Source organism: Triticum urartu, chromosome 7A (genome assembly GCF_056163025.1).
Source record: "Triticum urartu cultivar PI428250 chromosome 7A, HENAU_Tu73, whole genome shotgun sequence".
Taxonomy (NCBI): Eukaryota; Viridiplantae; Streptophyta; class Magnoliopsida; order Poales; family Poaceae; genus Triticum; species Triticum urartu.
Genome location: NC_141879.1, coordinates 10,492,566 through 10,513,065, shown reverse-complemented (window position 1 = coordinate 10,513,065; position 20,500 = coordinate 10,492,566). Strand labels below are relative to the sequence as shown.

The window sequence follows — 20,500 nt, the reverse complement described above, 5'->3', positions numbered from 1 at the left end:
CTTTGAGAAAATTTTAGAACGAGAAGAAAAATTCTAAAGTTTCAAACATATTTCATAATGGGAATAAAATTTTGAAATTCTACAGATTTTACAAAAAATGAAACAAAACTTGGAGTTCTGAAAATTTGAATTTTTGAAAGAAAGGGAAAATTAAAAATAAAGTTGGAAAGAAAAATAAAGAGAAAAGAAAAAAAGAGGGAAAACAAAATAGAAATATAATAGAGAAAAAAGGGAAACAGGCCGTCCCAATCTTTGATGCCCTATGCGAAATTATGATTATTGGCCGCCACATGCGGTAAATAATGTTTCTCTGATGCATGGGCAGGAAACAAATGGGCTGGCTTTGCTGGGCCATAGCATGCTCGGCCCACATACAAAATTCTGGACAATACTATTTTTCTTTCTAGCAGATGGACGCACAAAAATTTAGTACCACCTTGGATAGAACATTTTTTTTGGTGGCGAACGGATGATAAAACTGGAGAAACGCACCTTGTTTTATTAGTGTTTTGCTTTTCTAGCAGATGGACGCACAAATATTTAGTAACACCTTTGATAGAACAAAAATCTTTTCGGCGGTGAACGGCTGAAACACACCTTGCTTTATTAGTAGGTATAGATTTGTGCGGCTTTATTTCTTTTGATTCTTTGTTTTCCATGTTTTTATGTTTTCACTTTTTATTGTTTTTTTTATTTTTATTTTTTGTCTGTTTCTTGTTTTATAAATGTATATAGCGCACTAATATTTTTTATGAGATAATTTCACCTTTTTTGGAACATGTGAATAATTTTCATAATATGATTAAACGGTTCTCAAACCAGTTATGGTATTGCTAGACTCTTACTAAAGAATGTTGTAGGATCGAGAGTATATCGATGGGTGAATGAGAGATTTATTCCTTTCGAAACTTGAAATCTCTCGGCACAACACAATGGAAAATAAACTAACGCATGCAGTTCTATGAAAGAAAACTATCATAGAAAGAAAACATGGCAGAACAGAGAGAATATCTATCCGGAAGGAAGACTCGGATTTTTTTTAAACTCATGACAAAAAGCGTAACTGAAAATAGACTACTGAAAGTAATACAAAAGTTAGATAGAACCAGTGGTGCTCGTTTGAGAGGGACAATGCGTAGGAGGATACTTGGGGCAAGGAGGATCAGAACGGAGGATGAAAGTTGAGAAGGAGGGCCGGGACAGATTCCGGGTGTGCGTGTGTGTGTCTGTGCGCGCACGTGTATGTGTAGGTTGTGAAAATAGTAGAGATGTGAAAATGAGTATTTTTGTGTAGGTTGTGATAAAAAAATTTCCATGTGGAATCTAAAACGTGACAAATTTAAGACCCACATGATAATTATAGAATTTTCTTGCGTAGAACCATGGCAAATCTATGCAATCACACGACAAATTTACAAGAAAAATGGCTTGCCATGGGGACACATGAAAAAAATCGGTACATAAAACCAGAAGCCGGAGCTGAGCTATAGTTTTGGAAAAAATCGGTGGAGGAAGATCGATTGAGGGGTGAAGGAAACGAAAGGTACGAACTGCCCTTTCATAGTAGAGATGCGAAAAAAGTATTATGTGTCTAGGTTGTGATAAATTTTCCATGTGGAATGTAAAATGTGACAAAATTTAAGATAATGTAAGAAAACATTTTTGGAGATTTGAAAAACAAGGCACGGCGAAAATAGATGACTCTTTGCCATGGGGACATATTAAAAAAATGCCATGACACTCGTAGCAAAAGAAAATCTTTCGCACAACTCACGGCAAATCTATACAATGACATGGCAAAATTTAGAAAATTTCTTCCCTAGAAATCATGACAAATGTACACACCAGCATGACAATTTTAGAATTTTCTAGCGTAGAACTCATGACAAATCTATGCAATCGCACGGCAAAATTTACAAACAAAAATGGCTTTGCCGTGGGGACACATGGAAATCACCGCAAAAAATTACAAAATTCTTTCCTAGAAGTCATGGCAAAATACATTACTCCCTCCGTCCCAAAATAAATGACTCGGCTTTGTACTAACTGTAGTACAAAGTCGAGTCATTTATTTTGGGACGGAGGGAGTACATCACATGACAAAATTGCACCGAACAATGAAAGAAGTATCATTTTCCATCCCCAAACATGGCCCGCCTATTGCAAGGGAGCAACATCACACCCCAAGCAGTGAATGAAAAATAGTCGTGATTTCAAATGAATAATTCTGTATTTGACAAAACTCACGAATTTATAAATGTTTTCATATTTCAAAAAAAATGTTCATGAATTCTAAAAATGGTTTGGAATTACAAAAAATGTTTCTAATGTTAAAAATGGGAAAAGGAAAAAGAAGGAATAAAACACTAAAATGGGACGGCAGTGTACGGCGGTTGCTAGGGTTCGCGGTCATGTCTCTGGAAGCAGCGGACGGGTGGATAGCCGGATGTCTCTGGAAACAGTGGACGGGTGCCCATGTTCCTGGTATATAAGCCGGTGGGCTCTTCATGGGCCAATTTGGTACCGATCAAAATTGAGAATAAAAACATTTCAACGCTTAGGAGGACAAAATTGCACCGAACAAGGACAAATATTTCTCAAAAAAAATGAGGACAAATACCCCTGGAATTAGAATTTGGCATAGTACAATTTTCACATGAATTTTATAAACAAACAAGTTTTTTTTAAATGTTCTGAATTAAAATATGCATTTTAAAAATGTGTCCATAGTTAAATGGGAAAAAGGAGAATTGAGAGCAGAAAAACAGAAAAACACCAACAGAAAACACACACCAAAAGGAAAATCGGCCAGCGAACGAATATACAACACCCTATTCTTACAACCGTCTTCTGGAAAGCAGGTTGGCTCACTAGCATAGGGGAAGCAAATCTTGAGGATAAATGGTTGGCTCATGCGGCTATTGTGTCGGGCTTTTCTTGTTTTATAGCTATTTTCTTTAGTTTTTACTAGCACATATGCTCGTGCATCGCAACGGGAGATTTTTTTGTTTCTGCGGGAAACATCGGGAGAGATAAGTGATGGGCCAGTCAAAACGGTCTCCGCAGCGGTAGGGCGACAGAGCGAGGAGTTGCGATGTTCTCACAGGTCATGTTTGGCCCGCGAGATCTTGATAGTGGTGGGGTTGGTCAGGGTGGTGGCCACCACTCAACTCGTGCCTTTTTTTTCCTCCGGGTTCGCCTCCGTGTCTAGGTTGTGATTGCCTCGTCATGTTGTGGCTGCATGGGGACCTTCGGGGCACATTTGCTTCGACCACTCTCTTCTACGATGGCGTAATTGGATGGATTACTAATTGCAGCGAGTCCCATTCCATTGCCATAATCAGCGCGTAGTCCCACCTTTACCAGGGTTTATTCTCTTTAATTTGGAATGTGCCCACAATTTACATATTCTCTTTTTATCGTCAAATGGCACGTGCGCGCACAACAGTTCGCGTCTGTGCCAGGCCACTGACAGTTACCAAAACAACATGTGTTTGTAAGGCATAAATAAAAATCCAAAACAACCGCTGAGTTGAAGGATTAGACTCACGACCTCAAAAACTCGGCCACGTGCTACTAGCCATTCGAACAAACAGCTCCTGCTAAAAAATGGCCAGCGCGAATGTTTAAGAACACAATGTAGCGTCACATTCAAAACATTTTTTGATCTATTGATCTTTTTTGAACTTTTCAAAAAATAAAGTAATAATCATGATATTCTGAATATGTTTTGAAATGTGATTTTTTTTTCTGAAATCCTGATTCTTTTTCCAAAAATTCAACTTTTGGAAAAAGATGAACAAAACTTGAAACGGTTCTTTTTTGAAATTCACAAACATTTTTTGAAAACATGAACCTTTTTTAAGAAAACAATTTTTTTTTCAATTTGTGAACAATTTTGGAAATGGAAACATGTTTTGAACATTGAAAGAAATTTTTTGAAACGTGTTTTTTCAACACAAATATTACTTTAAATTTGTGAATATTTCAAAAAACATGAATATTCTTAAAATGTGTATCATTTTCTCAAATATAATTTATTTTGAAAATCTCAAACCATTTTGGAAAATGTTCACCTTTTTTTGAAAAATGCAAAAAAATTATTAGTTTTGAGGAAATTTAGAAGGAGAAGAAAAATTTTAAAGTTTCAAACTTATTTCAAAATGGGAATAAAATTTTGAAATCCTGCAGATTTTACAAAAATTTAAACAAAACTCGGAGTTCTGAAAAATTGAATTTTTGAAAAAAAGGGAAAAATAAAAATAAAGTTGGAAAGAGAAAGAAAGAGAAAAGAAAAAAAGAAACGAAAAGAAAATAGAAACAGAATAGAGAAAAAACGGAAACGGGCCGTCCCAATCTTTGGTGCCCTATGCGAAATTCTGATTATTGGCCGGCACATGCGGTAAATAATGTTTCTCAGATGCATGTGCAGGAAACAAATGGGGTGGCTTTGCTGGGCCACAGCATGCGCGGCCACGTACAAAATTCTGGACAATACTATTTTTTTTCTAGCAGATGGACGCACAAAAATTTAGTACTACCTTGGATAGAACAATTTTTTTGTGTGTTTTTCTTTTCTAGCAGATGGATGCACAAATATTTAGTAACACCTTTGGTAGAACGAAAATCTTTTCGGTGGTGAACGGATGAAACACACCTTGCTTTATTAGTAGGTATAGATTTGTGCGGCTTTATTTCTTTTCATTCTTTGTTTTCCATGTTTTTGTGTTTTCATTTTTTATTTTATTTTTTTATTTTTTGTCTATTTCTATTGAGGGGTGAAGGAAACGAAAGGTACGAACTGCCCTTTCATAGTAGAGATGTAAAAAAAAGTATTATGTGTCTAGGTTGTGATAAAATTTGCCATGTGGAATGTAAAATGTGACAAAATTTAAGATAATGTAAGAAAACATGTTTGGAGATTTGAAAAACAAGGCACAGCGAAAATAGATGACCTTTTGCCATGGGGACATTAAAAAAGGCCATGACACTCGTAGCAAAAGAAAATCTTTCGCACAACTCACGACAAATCTATACAATGACATGGTAAAATTTAGAAAATTTCTTCCCTACAAATCATGACAAATGTACACACCTGCATGACAATTTTAGAATTTTCTAGCGTAGAACTCATGGCAAATCTATGCAATCGCACGGCAAAATTTACAAACAAAAATGGCTTTGCCGTGGGGACACATGAAAAATATCATGAAAATCACCGCAAAAAGATTAGAAAATTCTTTCCTAGAAGCATGGCAAAATATATACTCCCTCCGTGCCAAAATAAATGACTCAACTTTGTACTAACTTTGTATAGTTAGTACAAAGTTGAGTCATTTATTTTGGGACGGAGGGAGTACATCACGTGACAAAATTGCACCGAGCAACGAAAGAAGTCTCATTTTTCGTCCCCAAACACGGCCCGCCTATTGCAAGGGAGCAACATCACACCCCAAGCAGTGAATAAAAAATAGTCGTGATTTCAAATGAATAATTCTGTATTTGACAGAACTCATGGATTTATAAATGTTTTTATTTTTCAAAAAAATGTTGATGAATTATAAAAATGGTTTAGAATTACAAAAAATGCTTATGATGTTAAAAATGGGAAAAGGAAAAAAGAAGGAAGAAAACACTCAAAAAATAATCCACGGCGATCTCTCTAGAATCCGCCCCACCCCCGTGTGATGCCCCTGATTTAATCGTACACTAATCATACACGCAAACGTGTACGATTAAGATCAGGGACTCACGGGAAGATATCACAACACAACTCTACAAATAAAATAAGTCATACAAGCATCATATTACAAGCCAGGGGCCTCGAGGGCTCGAATACAAGAGCTCGATCATAGACGAGTCAGCGGAAGCAACAATATCTGAGTACAGACATAAGTTAAACAAGTTTGCCTTAAGAAGGCTAGCATAAACTGGGATACAGATCGAAAGAGGCGCAGGCCTCCTGCCTGGGATCCTCCTAAACTACTCCTGGTCGCCGTCAGCGGGCTACACGTAGTAGTAGGCACCTCCCGAGTAGTAGTAGTCGTCGTCGACGGTGGCGTCTGGCTCCTGGGCTCCAAGGTCTGGTCGCAGCAATCGGGTATAGAAAATGGGGGGAAAAGAGGGAGAAAGCAACCGTGAGTACTCATCCAAAGTACTCGCAAGCAAGGAGCTACACTACATATGTATGCATTGGTATCAACTGGAATAAGGCTATTATATGTGGACCGAACTGCAGAAAGCCGGAATAAGGGGGGATAGCTAGTCCTTTCGAAGACTATGCTTCTGGCAGCCTCCGTCTTGCAGCATGTAGAAGAGAGTAGACTGAAGTCCTCCAAGTATCATCGCATAGCATAATCCTAACCGATGGTCCTCCCCTTGTCGCCCTGTGAGAGAGCGATCACCGGTTGTATCTGGCACCTGGAAGGGTGTGTTTTATTAAGTATCCGGTTCTAGTTGTCATAAGGTCAAGGTACAACTCCAAGTCGTCCTGTTACCGAAGATCACGGCTATTCGAATAGATTAACTTCCCTGCAGGGGTGCACCACATAACCCAACACGCTCGATCCCATTTGGCCGGACACACTTTCCTGGGTCATGCCCGGCCTCGAAAGATCAACACGTCGCAGCCCTACCTAGGCCCAACAGAGAGGTCAGCACGCCGGTCTAAATCCTATGGCGCAGGGGTCTGGGCCCATCGCCCTTTGCACACCTGCACGTTGCGAACGCGGCCGGTGAGCAGACCTAGCAACCTCCATTACAAAGGAAGTTGCATTACGCGGTCCAACCCGGCGCGCGCCGCTCAGTCGCTGACGTCACGAAGGCTTCGGCTGATACCACGACGTCGAGTGCCCATAACTGTCCCCGCGTAGATGGTTAGTGCGTATAGGCCAGTAGCCAGACTCAGATCAAATACCAAGATCTCGTTAAACGTGTTATCTTGAAGACACCGTGAACGCCGACCAGGGCCAGGCCCACCTCTCTCCTAGGTGGTCTCAACCTGCCCTATCGCTCCGCCACAAAGATCCACCCAGAGGGCCGTCGGGACAAAGGTCCTTTCAGCCCCCAATCCGTGAATCACTCGCGGGTACTCCTTGAGCCAACCCGACTTTAGTCATCACATGTATCATGTATAAAGTATAGGTATATACCCGTGATCAACTCCCGAGTGATCACGACCTGATAGTATAGCATGGCAGACGGACAAGAATGTATGGCCACTGATGATAAACTAGCATCCTATACTAAGCATTTAGGATTGCAGGTAAGGTATGAACAGTTGTAGCAACAATGACAGGCTATGCATCAGGATAGGATTAACGGAAAGCAGTAACATGCTACACTACTCTAATGCAAGCAGTATAGAGGATAGTAGGCGATATCTGGTGATCAAGGGGGGGCTTCCTGGTTGCTCTGGCAAGAGAGAGTGGTCGTCAACACCCTAGTCGTACTGGGTAGCAGCGACGTCGGTCTCGGTGTCTAGCGAGAGAAGAGGGGGAAGAAACAATAAATATTTAAGCAAACAGATGCATAGCGATGCATGACATGACAAGTAACGGTGCTAGGGGTGCCCTAACGCGGTATGAGATGATACCGGTGAAGGGGGGGGACATCCGGGAAAGTATCCCCAGTGTTTCGCGTTTTCGGGCAGAGGAGCCGGAGGGGAAAAGTTGCGAGTTCGATAGGTTAGGGATGCGTGGCGGACAAACGGGCTGCGTATCCGGGTTCGTCTCGTCGTTCTGAGCAACTTTCATGTACAAAGTATTTTCATCTGATATACGGTTTATCTTATATTAATTTTCTAAAGTTTTAATTCATTTTTGGAATTAACAGATTTAATTTAAATAAAAACAGGTTTACTGCATCAGCATGACATCATCATGATGTCAGCAGTCAACAGTGTGTTTGACTGGGTCAACTGACGTGTGGGTCCTGATTGTCATAGACTACTATCTAATTATTTGTTAACATTTAATTAGCAGGTTTAATTAGAGTTAATTAGTTAACTAAACAGTGTTAATTAAGTTAATTAATTAATTACATAATTAATTAAGTTTTATTTATTTAATTAATTCTTTTTATTAATTTAATTATATATTTTTTGTTTATTAATAACTTAAAAAAACGTTCTGTGGGCGGGGCGTGGGCCCCGTTTGGCAGCCAGAGGGCCTTAGCAGGGCGGGCACACGGGTTACGGGCACGGGCGCCCGATGGGGCGAGCCCGGGCGACAGGCGCTGGGCGCCCAACAGGGGAGGCATCCGGGCCAGCAGTGTGGCGCCGCAGCCGCCGACGAGTGGAGGCGGGCAGCAGCAGCCACCGACGAGTGGAGGGATGCGGGAGGACGTGCGGCGATCGGTGCCGGAGCGGAGCTAAGGCGAGCGTCGACGACGGACGCGGGAGGAGGCGTGCGAGCGGGACTTGCGCGAGGGCGCGGGGGGTGCGGTCAAGCGCCGGCCGGAGGCGAGGCAAGGCGAGGTCAGAGGCGAGCGAGCGCGGTAGCAGCGCAGTAGCATACACGCGCGGGGTGGGGGGAGGGCGATGCGCCAGCGGCGATGGCCGAGCGTGGCCCGCAGGGGCCGCGGCGGGGGCGGCGCGTGTGTGCGCGGGCACAAGAAGCAGGAGGGGCCGAAGCGGGGCGAGGCCATGGTGAGCGCGGGCCGCCGTGAGCGCGGCCGGGGTAGGCGCGGGCGAGCGCCGGCGTGAGGGCACGGGAAGGAGGAGGACCGGGGTCCTCACCGGGATTGCAGGGCACGGGCAATGGGCGCGGTGTGGAGGAAGAAGACGTCGGCGAGCGGCGATGGCGCGGCGTTGGGGCTTGGGGCGCCGCGGGGTCGAGCCCCAATCCAGTACGGGTCGAGGAAGCACGCGTCGTGCAGGAGGAGACGGGAGGCGGGTCCGGCGTGGTGGCTCCGGCGACGGGAGGCCTTCGGGCGGCGGCATCGGCGGTCTCCAGGGTTGGGGGGAGCGGGCGCCCCTTATCCAGATCAGGTCGTGGGTTGAGGAGAGGAGCGAGTGGGGGAGTGGTGTGCGTGGGGGGGGGGGGTTAGGGTTACAGGTGAGAGGAGGATATGGGGAGTGGCCGGCCTAGTGGCCCGGTGGGGCTGCAGGCCTGCCGGGCCGGAGCCCAGGGGTTCTTTTCCTCTCCTTTTCTTTTGTTAGTTTTTTTGTTTGTTTCATTTCTTTTTATTTATTTTTCTTTTAGTGTTTTACTTTTAGTTTTCTTTTTAGCTTAGTTTTATAAAATATAAAAGCAAGTCCTGATTTAGTATTAAAGTTAGGCTACTGCCCCATTAACTTTGGGCAACTAAATAAATTATCTTAACATTTTATTAATTGCAAAAGGAAATGTAATTAATTGTTTTGCTACTTTTTTAGTCACTTTAGGGTATTTAGTTATTTTAATAACATGTGGTTTCTCAATCATAATTATTTATGCATTATTTGGCTCACTCCGAACATTTTAGTTTTTAATATTTCAAAACTTTAATTGTTTGACTTGATTTTAAATTTGAATTTTGAATCGGTTTTTTTTGCACTAACCCGAGATTAACTACAGTGATAAAGGTGACGTGGCATCAATAACGGGGGATTACTATAGCCTAAGTATCCGGGCGTCACAATTCTCCTCCACTACAAGAAATCTCGTCCTGAGATTTAAGAGGTGGAGTAAGGGGGAAAGTCTGGTTACGAAATTCTAACGGATCTCCTCGGTCTTGGTTGCTTTTCTCGAAGAGGTCACTCCATTACATTGATGTCTTCATTCCACTGCTTTAGGTCATCATTATGAAGTCTTCATCCTTTCTTCAGGGGTTCCATCGTTCTTACAAATAGGTAACGTGGCAGATCGGCAACGACATAATGCTATAAGGGTAATAAACTGGGATTAACGCATGACTGAGCATACGAGTACCTCTCGAGTTGAACAAATAAAACACATCGAGAGTAAAGTTCGAAGGTACCCTAAGAAGTTTCAAGCAGCCAGGCAATCGTTCAATGCCTAGACAAAAGATGAAAGGGTTTCAGGGCAACGCGAATAAGTATTGCGTCTGATACTAGAATAGGTCATCTCTAGGAAGGTGACCTGTGGATGCATACGGAGTCAAGCGCGAGGAATAACCTTGGAACCCGGGGTTACAGTAGAGTCAGGTTTCGATCCTGTGGAACTGTGAGTTATGGGTCCACCATGTGGGTTAAAAGTAGGAGGAGCGGTGACATATTGCATGGTCATGATAGCAAGGCATGTCAGAGGATAGCCTGTTAGTTATGTCGGTATCAACCTCGGTACCAAGGGAGAGGGACAAAGAGAATCCTTCTCCTGCTCGTTGAACGAGGCGGACCAATAGGCAAAGTTCTCGTCCATCGATGGCTACCGGAAAGTCATCCATAGTAGAAACAGGGCCTCACTGACAGAGTTGTACACCGAGGTGTTTACATAAACAGTGAATTATTACTGCTTAGATTATATGGATCAGAAGAAAGGTCAATCAAACCAATGGAAAGGACAATGTGATCATCAGGTTAAACAGAACAATGGAAAGGAAAAATGTGTTTAAACACATATTTCAAGGGCATATCCTTCCCAAGGACAAGCAGAGCATGATATCCTTGACATAAAAGGTGGTAATATTCCAAGGTAAAGAAGAACAAATGCTGGATAGCAAGGAACTCAAGGTATAACACAGAACATGAAAAAGTTTGTGTTGGAGGGAAGGCAATAAAGTGGTCGATGATAATAAAATTCATCAAGGGCAAGGATGGTATTTCTCATCATGAATTCAATTGATATCCAGGAAGGAGTCAAGATGTTGATGATGATCACGACAATTTTTGTCGAGAGGCTCCACGAAGATGTAATAGATCGGCGATGACATCAAGTCAACGGAATGATGAAGCGAAAAATTATTGGAACCACGAGTATGACACAAACTCGAAATCAAGCTTGTTGTTCAAGATGAAATGATATGACGAGGAAAATCAACGTAAGCTTAGCTCATCATCAAAAGTGGTGCTCCGGGGATAAGGACCAGGTAGCACAGTTAAAATTTAGCCCAATAATGGTATAGCCGATCAGGCTAGGAATGACGGGAAGGATTATTAAACTCATAAGCAACGAAAATTAATTAGGGTTATCGAACCGGAATGAGGAATCGGTTCACATATCGGTGTTCTCGGTTGATGACAACCCAGAACCCAGAAAAATTGAAATCGGTGAGAAATAACAGTTGATGAAGAACCCATAAGAAGTTATGCAGTTCCATGACAATCTCGAGATACCAGGGGGTAATACTCGAAGACAGATCAAAGTAGAGGTTGGACTGGGGTATTGCTTTGCAGAAGACAAGTTGTCCGAGAAATGGGATCCAAGAAGAACATATGGTCGGAACCACGATTGCAAAGGATCAATTCACCAATACCAAAGGATATTACATCAAGGAGTTAGTTATTATTACAAGAAGCTACCATGATAGGATCTACATTGTGTCCATGGGCATGAACACAAAGTTCAAGGTCGACTCCCACTTCTACAATGCATAACCTTTCATTCACTGCTCTAGTTAAAAATGATTTCAGTGTCAAAACCTACCTGGTGAATTACCAGAGGAGTATGACCCGTGAACACTTTCGGGTTCACACAGTTTAAGAAAGGCATAGGTTCAACCCATAGGGGCTTCTTAGAAACATATACCACAAGCTTCAAGAGTAAATATCACAAACTCGAAAGTAGAGCAAGGTTGAGAAAGTAGATGATACAATTTACCAAAGGCATTATGTATCCGAGGGAAGGCTCACAAGGTTATTGAATATGAAGGACACTGTCGGATAAAATCCATTAAAGGATCTGCCGGTCCATAACGGAGTTGATGTGAGCATTTGCACACCACCAATAGAATAAACAATGCAAAGGCATTTTATTATAGAAACAACTGACTAAATCAAAGCTCAAAGGCAAAGGAATTAAGATTTCCAAACCATGGGATCAGAAGCAACCGTTCTGATTGAAAATGAATAAGTTCAATAGACTTAGAAGCACAACCGATCAAGGCATTAATTGGTCAAGAACCAGCTCATGTTCAAAATGACATCTGAGCCGGAAAGATAATTTAGAAGGGTTGATAGATGATTGTGTGCATTCGCACACATGTTGAATCAATAGGATCAAAATGACGGTGTCAAAAGATATTAGTGAATATTGCTAGTGATATGGGAGCATCCATAATGTAAGCATACAAGTATTTGCAGAGCAATGGTTTGAAGAGGATGCTCAGAAGGTCGGATAGTATTTCAGAGTATCTTATGAAGCATACGAACAACTAGGGATGAACAGATACTCAATAAGTGCGAGGATTTTTCAATAGGGGTATTCATGTGGTAAAGAACTGCAAGGTAGTAAGCTTAAAGGATTTTCGGAACAACGGAGAGCAATTTAGGGCATCTTGTAATAACAAGAGCAACTGAGGATGAAGGTATGAACGACAATTGTAGGTAGTTATCCATAAGGGTATATCGATGGAAGGGAATTGTAAAAGCGATGCCATAAAGTCTTAAGAGAACATCGGAGAGTATCTTCGGATTCTTCTGGTGCAGCAGACGATCATCTGTAATAAGGGACTCTCCGGGAGAAAGTATTATCGAGAACCTAGAGTCAGAGTTAGTAAAATCATTTAACCCGAATAGAAGAGATGTCAGAGTCCTAGAGTATAGGTCGAGGAATAAAAGATCCTACTACCACCCAGATGGCGACGTGGGCCCGTAAGGCACACAACCATGTTAGTAAAAGTTTTGTAATGTCTAGACTCGACTTCGGCCAAGGAGTGTGGAAGGGGGATTCCTACAGACAGTCGGCTCTGATACCAACTTGTGACGCCCCCGATTTAATCGTACACTAATCATACACGCAAACGTGTACGATCAAGATCAGGGACTCATGGGAAGATATCACAACACAACTCTACAAATAAAATAAGTCATACAAGCATCATATTACAAGCCAGGGGCCTCGAGGGCTCGAATACAAGAGCTCGATCATAGACGAGTCAGCAGAAGTAACAATATCTGAGTACAGACATAAGTTAAACAAGTTTGCCTTAAGAAGGCTAGCACAAACTGGGATACAGATCGAAAGGGCGCAGGCCTCCTGCCTGGGATCCTCCTAAACTACTCCTGGTCGCCGTCAGCGGGCTACACGTAGTAGTAGGCACCTCCCGAGTAGTAGTAGTCATCGTCGACGGTGGCGTCTGGCTCCTGGGCTCCAAGGTCTGGTCGCAGCAATCGGGTATAGAAAATGGGGGGAAAAGAGGGAGAAAGCAACCGCGAGTACTCATCCAAAGTACTCGCAAGCAAGGAGCTACACTACATATGTATGCATTGGTATCAACTGGAATAAGGCTATTATATGTGGACTGAACTGCAGAAAGCCGGAATAAGGGGGGATAGCTAGTCCTTTCGAAGACTACGCTTCTGGCAGCCTCCGTCTTGCAGCATGTAGAAGAGAGTAGACTGAAGTCCTCCAAGTATCATCGCATAGCATAATCCTAACCGATGATCCTCCCCTCGTCGCCCTGTGAGAGAGCGATCACCAGTTGTATCTGGCACTTGGAAGGGTGTGTTTTATTAAGTATCCGGTTCTAGTTGTCATAAGGTCAAGGTACAACTCCAAGTCGTCCTGTTACCGAAGATCACGGCTATTCGAATAGATTAACTTCCCTGCAGGGGTGCACCACATAACCCAACACGCTCGATCCCATTTGGCCGGACACACTTTCCTGGGTCATGCCCGGCCTCGGAAGATCAACACGTCGCAGCCCTACCTAGGCCCAACAGAGAGGTCAGCTCGCCGGTCTAAATCCTATGGCGCAGGGGTCTGGGCCCGTCGCCCTTTGCACACCTGCACGTTGCGAACGCGGCCGGTGAGCAGACCTAGCAACCTCCATTACAAAGGAAGTTGCGTTACGCGGTCCAACCCGGCGCGCGCCGCTCAGTCGCTGATGTCACGAAGTCTTCGGCTGATACCACGACGTCGAGTGCCCATAACTGTCCCCGCGTAGATGGTTAGTGTGTATAGGCCAGTAGCCAAACTCAGATCAAATACCAAGATCTCGTTAAACGTGTTATCTTGAAGACACCGCGAACGCCGACCAGGGCCAGGCCCACCTCTCTCCTAGGTGGTCTCAACCTGCCCTGTCGCTCCGCCACAAAGATCCACCCAGAGGGCCGTCGGGACAAAGGTCCTTTCAGCCCCCAATCCGTGAATCACTCGCGGGTACTCCTCGAGCCAACCCGACTTTAGTCATCACATGTATCATGTATAAAGTATAGGTATATACCCGTGATCAACTCCCTAGTGATCATGGCCCGATAGTATAGCATGGCAGACGGACAAGAATGTATGGCCACTGATGATAAACTAGCATCCTATACTAAGCATTTAGGATTGCTGGTAAGGTATCAACAGTTGTAGCAACATTGACAGGCTATGCATCAGGATAGGATTAACGGAAAGCAGTAACATGCTACACTACTCTAATGCAAGCAGTATAGAGGAGAGTAGGCGATATCTCGTGATCAAGGGGGGGCTTGCCTGGTTGCTCTGGCAAGAGAGAGTGGTCGTCAACAACGTAGTCGTACTGGGTAGCAGCGGCATCGGTCTCGGTGTCTAGCGAGAGAAGAGGGGGAAGAAACAATAAATATTTAAGCAAACAGATGCATAGCGATGCATGACATGACAAGTAACGGTGCTAGGGGTGCCCTAACGCGGTATGAGGTGATACCGGTGAAGGGGGGGAAACATCCGGGAAAGTATCCCCGGTGTTTCGCGTTTTCGGGCAGAGGAGCCGGAGGGGAAAAGTTGCGAGTTTGATAGGTTAGGGATGCGTGGCGGACGAACGGGCTGCATATCCGGGTTCGTCTCGTAGTTCGGAGCAACTTTCATGTACAAAGTATTTTCATCCGATATATGGTTTATTTTATATTAATTTTCTAAAGTTTTAATTCATTTTTGGAATTAACAGATTTAATTTAAATAAAACAGGTTTACTGCATCAGCATGACATCATCATGATGTCAGCAGTCAACAGTGTGTTTGACTGGGTCAACTGACGTGTGGGTCCTGATTGTCATAGACTACTATCTAATTATTTGTTAACATTTAATTAGCAGGTTTAATTAGAGTTAATTAGTTAACTAAACAGTGTTAATTAAGTTAATTAATTAATTACATAATTAATTAAGTTTTATTTATTTAATTAATTCTTTTTATTAATTTAATTATATATTTTTTGTTTATTAATAACTTTTAAAAAAATGTTCTGTGGGCGGGGCGTGGGCCCTGTTTGGCAGTGGCCCAGAGGGCCTTAGCGGGGCGGGCACACGGGTTACGGGCACGGGCGCCCGATGGGGCGAGCCCGGGCGACGGGCGTCGGCCGCCCGATAGGGGAGGCATCCGGGGCAGCGGCGTGGCGCCGCAGCCGCCGAGAGTGGAGGCGGGCAGCAGCAGCCACCGACGAGTGGAGGGATGCGGGAGGACGTGCGGCGATCGGCGCCGGAGCGGAGCTAAGGCGAGCATCGACGACGGACGCGGGAGGAGGCGCGCGAGCGGCGCGGGGGGTGCGGTCAAGCGCCGGCCGGAGGCGAGGCAAGGCGAGGTCAGAGGCGAGCAAGCGCGATAGCAGCGCAACAGCATACTCGTGCGGGGTGGGGGTAGGGGGGGGGGCGATGCGCCAGCGGCAATGGCAGACCGCGGCCCGCAGGGGCCGCGGCGGGGGCGGCGCATGTGCGCGCGGGCACAAGAAGCGGGAGGGGCCGAAACGGGGCGAGGCCATGGTGAGCGCGGGCCGCCGTGAGCGCGGCCGGGGCGCGTCTTGAGGCCGGACGGGGCAGGCGCAGACGAGCGCCGGCGTGAGGGCACGGGGAGGAGGAGGACCGGGGTCCTCACCGGGATTGCAGGGCACGGGCAATGGGCGCGGGGTGGAGGAAGAAGACGTCGGCGAGCGGCGATGGCGCGGCGTCGGGGCTTGGGGCGCCGCGGGGTCGAGCCCCAATCCAGTACGGGTCGAGGAAGCACGCGTCGTGCAGGAGGAGATGGGAGGCGGGTCCGGCGTGGTGGCTCCGGCGACGGGAGGCCTTCGGGCGGCGGCATCGGCGGTCTCCAGGGTTGGGGGAGCGGGCGCCCCCGATCTAGATCGGGTCGTGGGGTGAGGAGAGGAGCGAGTGGGGGAGTGGTGTGCGTGGGGGGGGGGGGGGGTTAGGGTTACAGGTGAGAGGGGGATATGGGGAGTGGCCGGCCTAGTGGCCCGGTGGGGCTGCAGGCCTGCCGGGCCGGAGCCCAGGGGTTCTTTTCCTCTCCTTTTCTTTTTTTAGTTTTTTTGTTTGTTTCATTTCATTTTATTTATTTTTCTTTTAGTGTTTTACTTTTAGTTTTCTTTTTAGCTTAGTTTTATAAAATATAAAAGCAAGTCCTGATTTAGTATTAAAGTTAGGCTACTGCCCCATTAACTTTGGGCAACTAAATAAAATATCTTAACATTTTATTAATTGGAAAAGTAAATTAGTTAATTGTTTTTCTACTGTTTTAATCACTTTAGGGTATTTAGTTATTTTGATAACATGTGGTTTCTCCATCATAATTATTTATGCATTATTTGGCTCACTCCGAGCATTTTAGTTTTTAATATTTCAAAACTTTAATTGTTTGACTTGATTTTAAATTTGAATTTTGAATCGGTTTTTTTTGCACTAACCCGAGATTAACTACAGTGATAAAGATGACGTGGCATCAATAACGGGGGATTACTGTAGTCTAAGTATCCGGGCGTCACACCCCGTCAGCTCATATATTAGCCGACGGGCTCTTTGCAGGGCAATTGGTACATGTAGGAGACAATACCGAAAGAAGTCCCATTTTTTGTCCCCAAACGCAGCCCAATGCACAAATACCCCTCGAACTCGAATTTAGTTACACGTGAGTTGTAGAAAATCATGAATTTAAATATATTTTTAGATTTCAAAAAATATACAAAACTTCAAAATTTTCACTAGTTAATAAAATGTTTTGAATTCCACAAATAATTCTAATGTTAAAATGAAAAAATGATATTAAACACACACACAGAGAGAGAGAGAGAGAGAGAGAAAATAATCAAGGAAGGAATTGGAAACACCCTATATTTTTTTAACACAGTACAGATGCAGGAAAGCCCCGGGAGGAGGAAAGACTTCCAGAGCACATTCCCCAGACGGGTGAGCCTCCCGAGGCTTGGCCAGTGCCGAGCTCCCTGATGGTTAAGCGATAGGATGAGGAGCCCGCCCGAGTTCTTGAAAACTGAAGAAACTCCCACACTAGACAAGCTCGGGGGCTACTGACAGTGTCGTACACCGAGGTGGCTTCTCTCAAGGGAGCCCAGCAAAAGGCCTAACGAGGGCCCCAGAAGGCCCGCCTGGTCGCCAAGGACAAGTGGAGCCTCGAGGAGTAGGTAGGCACCCCAGACCATCTTAGCCCCTAAGTCTTCATAGGCGACGACCGAGTTGGGATCTACCTTTTGTAAAACTCTAGTCCTCACCGTGTATATAAGGCAAGGGTTGTGCGGCTCTCAAACCCATCTACTCTAGTAGACTAGACTCTCGGTAGCATCTCATAGACCCCATTGTAATCCCTCGCATGAGCCATATCCACCATGGATAAAAACACCAAGCAAAACGTAGGGTATCAGTCCTCATTGAAGGCCCAAACCTGGGTAAACTGTGTGTGTGTGTGCTCCTCTCTGGTACTTCCGCCCATGTTCGCCACCCTACCCAGGGTACTGATGACTTTCCGCTCCGTCACATGTGACCTCAAATGATGGTTATATGTTACAATTAGTTTATCAATATCATGCTTATTACTTTCTTCCACCGTTTTTAATAATAGTTAAATGGTTTAACCTGTCATTTCCATGATATTGCTTGCTTAATTGCTTTTGGTTGTTCTGAGCTTGCGAGTAAATTCAAAGTACTCACCTGGATTATCATGCCAGATGTAGGTCCTAGCATGCTTAAGTCTCGAGGACCCTGAATTCGCAAACTAATTATACCGGAGCCCTGTCGAATCTAGATTAAGTATTCACCTGGATTATCATACCAGAGCCCTGTCGAATCTGGATGGGAATCTAGACGAGTTTAGGGAGACGAGTCCAGCGTCCAGCTCGTAAATCGTCTGGTAGATCTAACCGTTCATCAGCTGCGGAATTCCTATATCAACCACCCCTCAAAATTTTAGCTCTATCCGACCATTCAAACTTCAGGAAACTTCCGACAAGTGGATCAATTTTCGGATTTGTTTTCTACGCGAATACGAATCTGACCTGAGTTCATCTTTCTTCATGAACGGGATATTGGACAACCTTTTTGGAGGAATTTCTTTTTAGGGTATTGTGTGTTTCTCTCAAACACGTGCTCATGAATTTTGAGCCTTTTCCAAGGCAATCTTCACCGTCGCACCGGTGTCAAACCAGCCCGACAACGTTACTCCACGGTTGCCGACCTGCGCTAGATAGGTCGTCCCTACATCAAGCCGAGGTCAACCTGATCGGATCATCACCCTGGTGAGCCGACCAAGAGTTCGACATCGCGAAGGCCAAATCATCACCAACTTCCTCGCCCCATAGATTACATGGAGCGGCCGCATCGGCATTGCCGCACGGTCACTTCATCAAGCCGGCATCGACCGCGTCACAAGATCCGACCAGCATCGGCATCGCCGCGCCATTGCTTCTTCAAGCCAATGTCCACCACGCCGACCTTCTTCGACCTGCTTTGTCACCTCGGTTGGACCGGGGGCTTCACCATATCTTCATCAACCTACTCTGGGGACTTTGGCGTCACTAGCCGACCAACTTCGTCACGTTAGCTGGACCGGGGGCTTCGCCTCGCTGCATCAACCATGCTGCATCGCCACTTCATCAAGCCAAGCTCCTCGCTCGGTCACCTCGGACTTGGGGGTTGGGACCTCGGCTAAGCCAAGCACTATGTCTTCGTCCTGCCACAAGCCCGAACCTCGTCAACAACACCGAGCACATTAACCGGCTAAGTCGCTTCAATGTTCAGTTCTTTTTAAATTTTTAATTCTTGTTCGGTTCGACCAAACATTATATTTGTGTTAAACAAAAAATTGTTTGTTAAAAACTTAGTTCGTCAAAAATGTTATTTGTCAAAACACTTCTTTTACCCAAGTTAACTGGGGGGTCTTAAATTTGTATGAGCCATTTATAATAACTAATTTTTTTTCTAAGTCATTGCAAAGTATTTTTCTACCACTCCTTTCTCGACTCGAGTGTGTGGTCAATAGCCGAATAGTCTGGTTTCCCCCTAAAAGCCGCTCGAATTTAGTTCGCTAAACTGGCCTGAGAAGCACTCCACCTTCAGGATAGGAGGTTGAAGCTGAAGGCTGACCCGCTTGAAGTCTTGAGATCGGATGTGTCATGTTAAAGCACGACAGAAGCACAAACTAATTTTAAGACCAATGTTTGGATTGGCACAAAAAAACTTGAGTTACTTTGGACGTAAAGTTTTCGCACAAGTTTTTGTTTTTAGAGCTTATAAAACTTTTAACCTATTTTATGTTTTCCTTTCTGGGGGCAGGACATCCTCTTGATCGAGGTGTTCTGCATGATGATTTTGCTCGGGAAATATTTTTGACCCGTAGTTTGGCATCTCCCATACCGAGCTGCACCTCGGTGTTGTCAAACACATTCAATAGATGAAACAATTCCCGAGGAGATTCGATCCTTAGGTTGGTTGGCCACACCCAACCTAAGTCTCGGGGGATACTGACTATATATCTCAGCAGAGAATAAATTGCACCAATCGAAAGACTCCGCAAAAAAGCAGCCCAGGACGAGGTGGTGCACTATATATCTCAGAAGCAGCCCATCATAAAGCTCGGATGCAAGTAGTTGGCTCCATAGAGGGAATTTCCGGCATTAAGCTCAGTTGAACTCCTTTTGAGTTTTTCAAGAATGAGGTAATTTATGACACCCCGGATGTAGAACGACATTGGAGCTCGGCTGCAAATAGACATCTCGGACGCAGATCAATGTTGGAGCTCGGCTGCAAAAAGACACCTATGCAGTCCGACGTTGTAGCTCGGATGCAAGAGGACACCGCCGTACGGAAAACACTTCAAACCCGAGGTGCGGCATAAAAAATAATAAGGCATTGATAAAGGCCGAAGACTTAAAGGGCTCCTCGAATGCCCTACGTGTGAACTCTTCAGATTTAGCTCAGCAATCCTGAAGATCAAAGATGGGAAGATTTGTTGAACCAGTTTTCAGGAACAACGACCGAAGATGAAGAACAGTTCGGAAGAATCAAGGAGCGTCCCCAACTTGAAGACCGATTCACGGGGCTACTAACGGTGTCCTAGACTAGGGAGTACTCACCACGTCATCCCACTTCGGTTAGCTCATGACGCATACAAGGAGGATTCCACAAGACTTGGCGCATAAGACAAGGACTCCTCTAGGCCTC

General features: G+C 44.7%; 1 pseudogene; it reads right to left on the bottom strand.

Moving 5' to 3' along the window:
- Window positions 1-15,372: 15,372 nt before the first annotated feature.
- The window catches only part of LOC147956877 (uncharacterized), a 47,706-nt pseudogene continuing 42,578 nt past the window's right edge, over window positions 15,373-20,500 (bottom strand).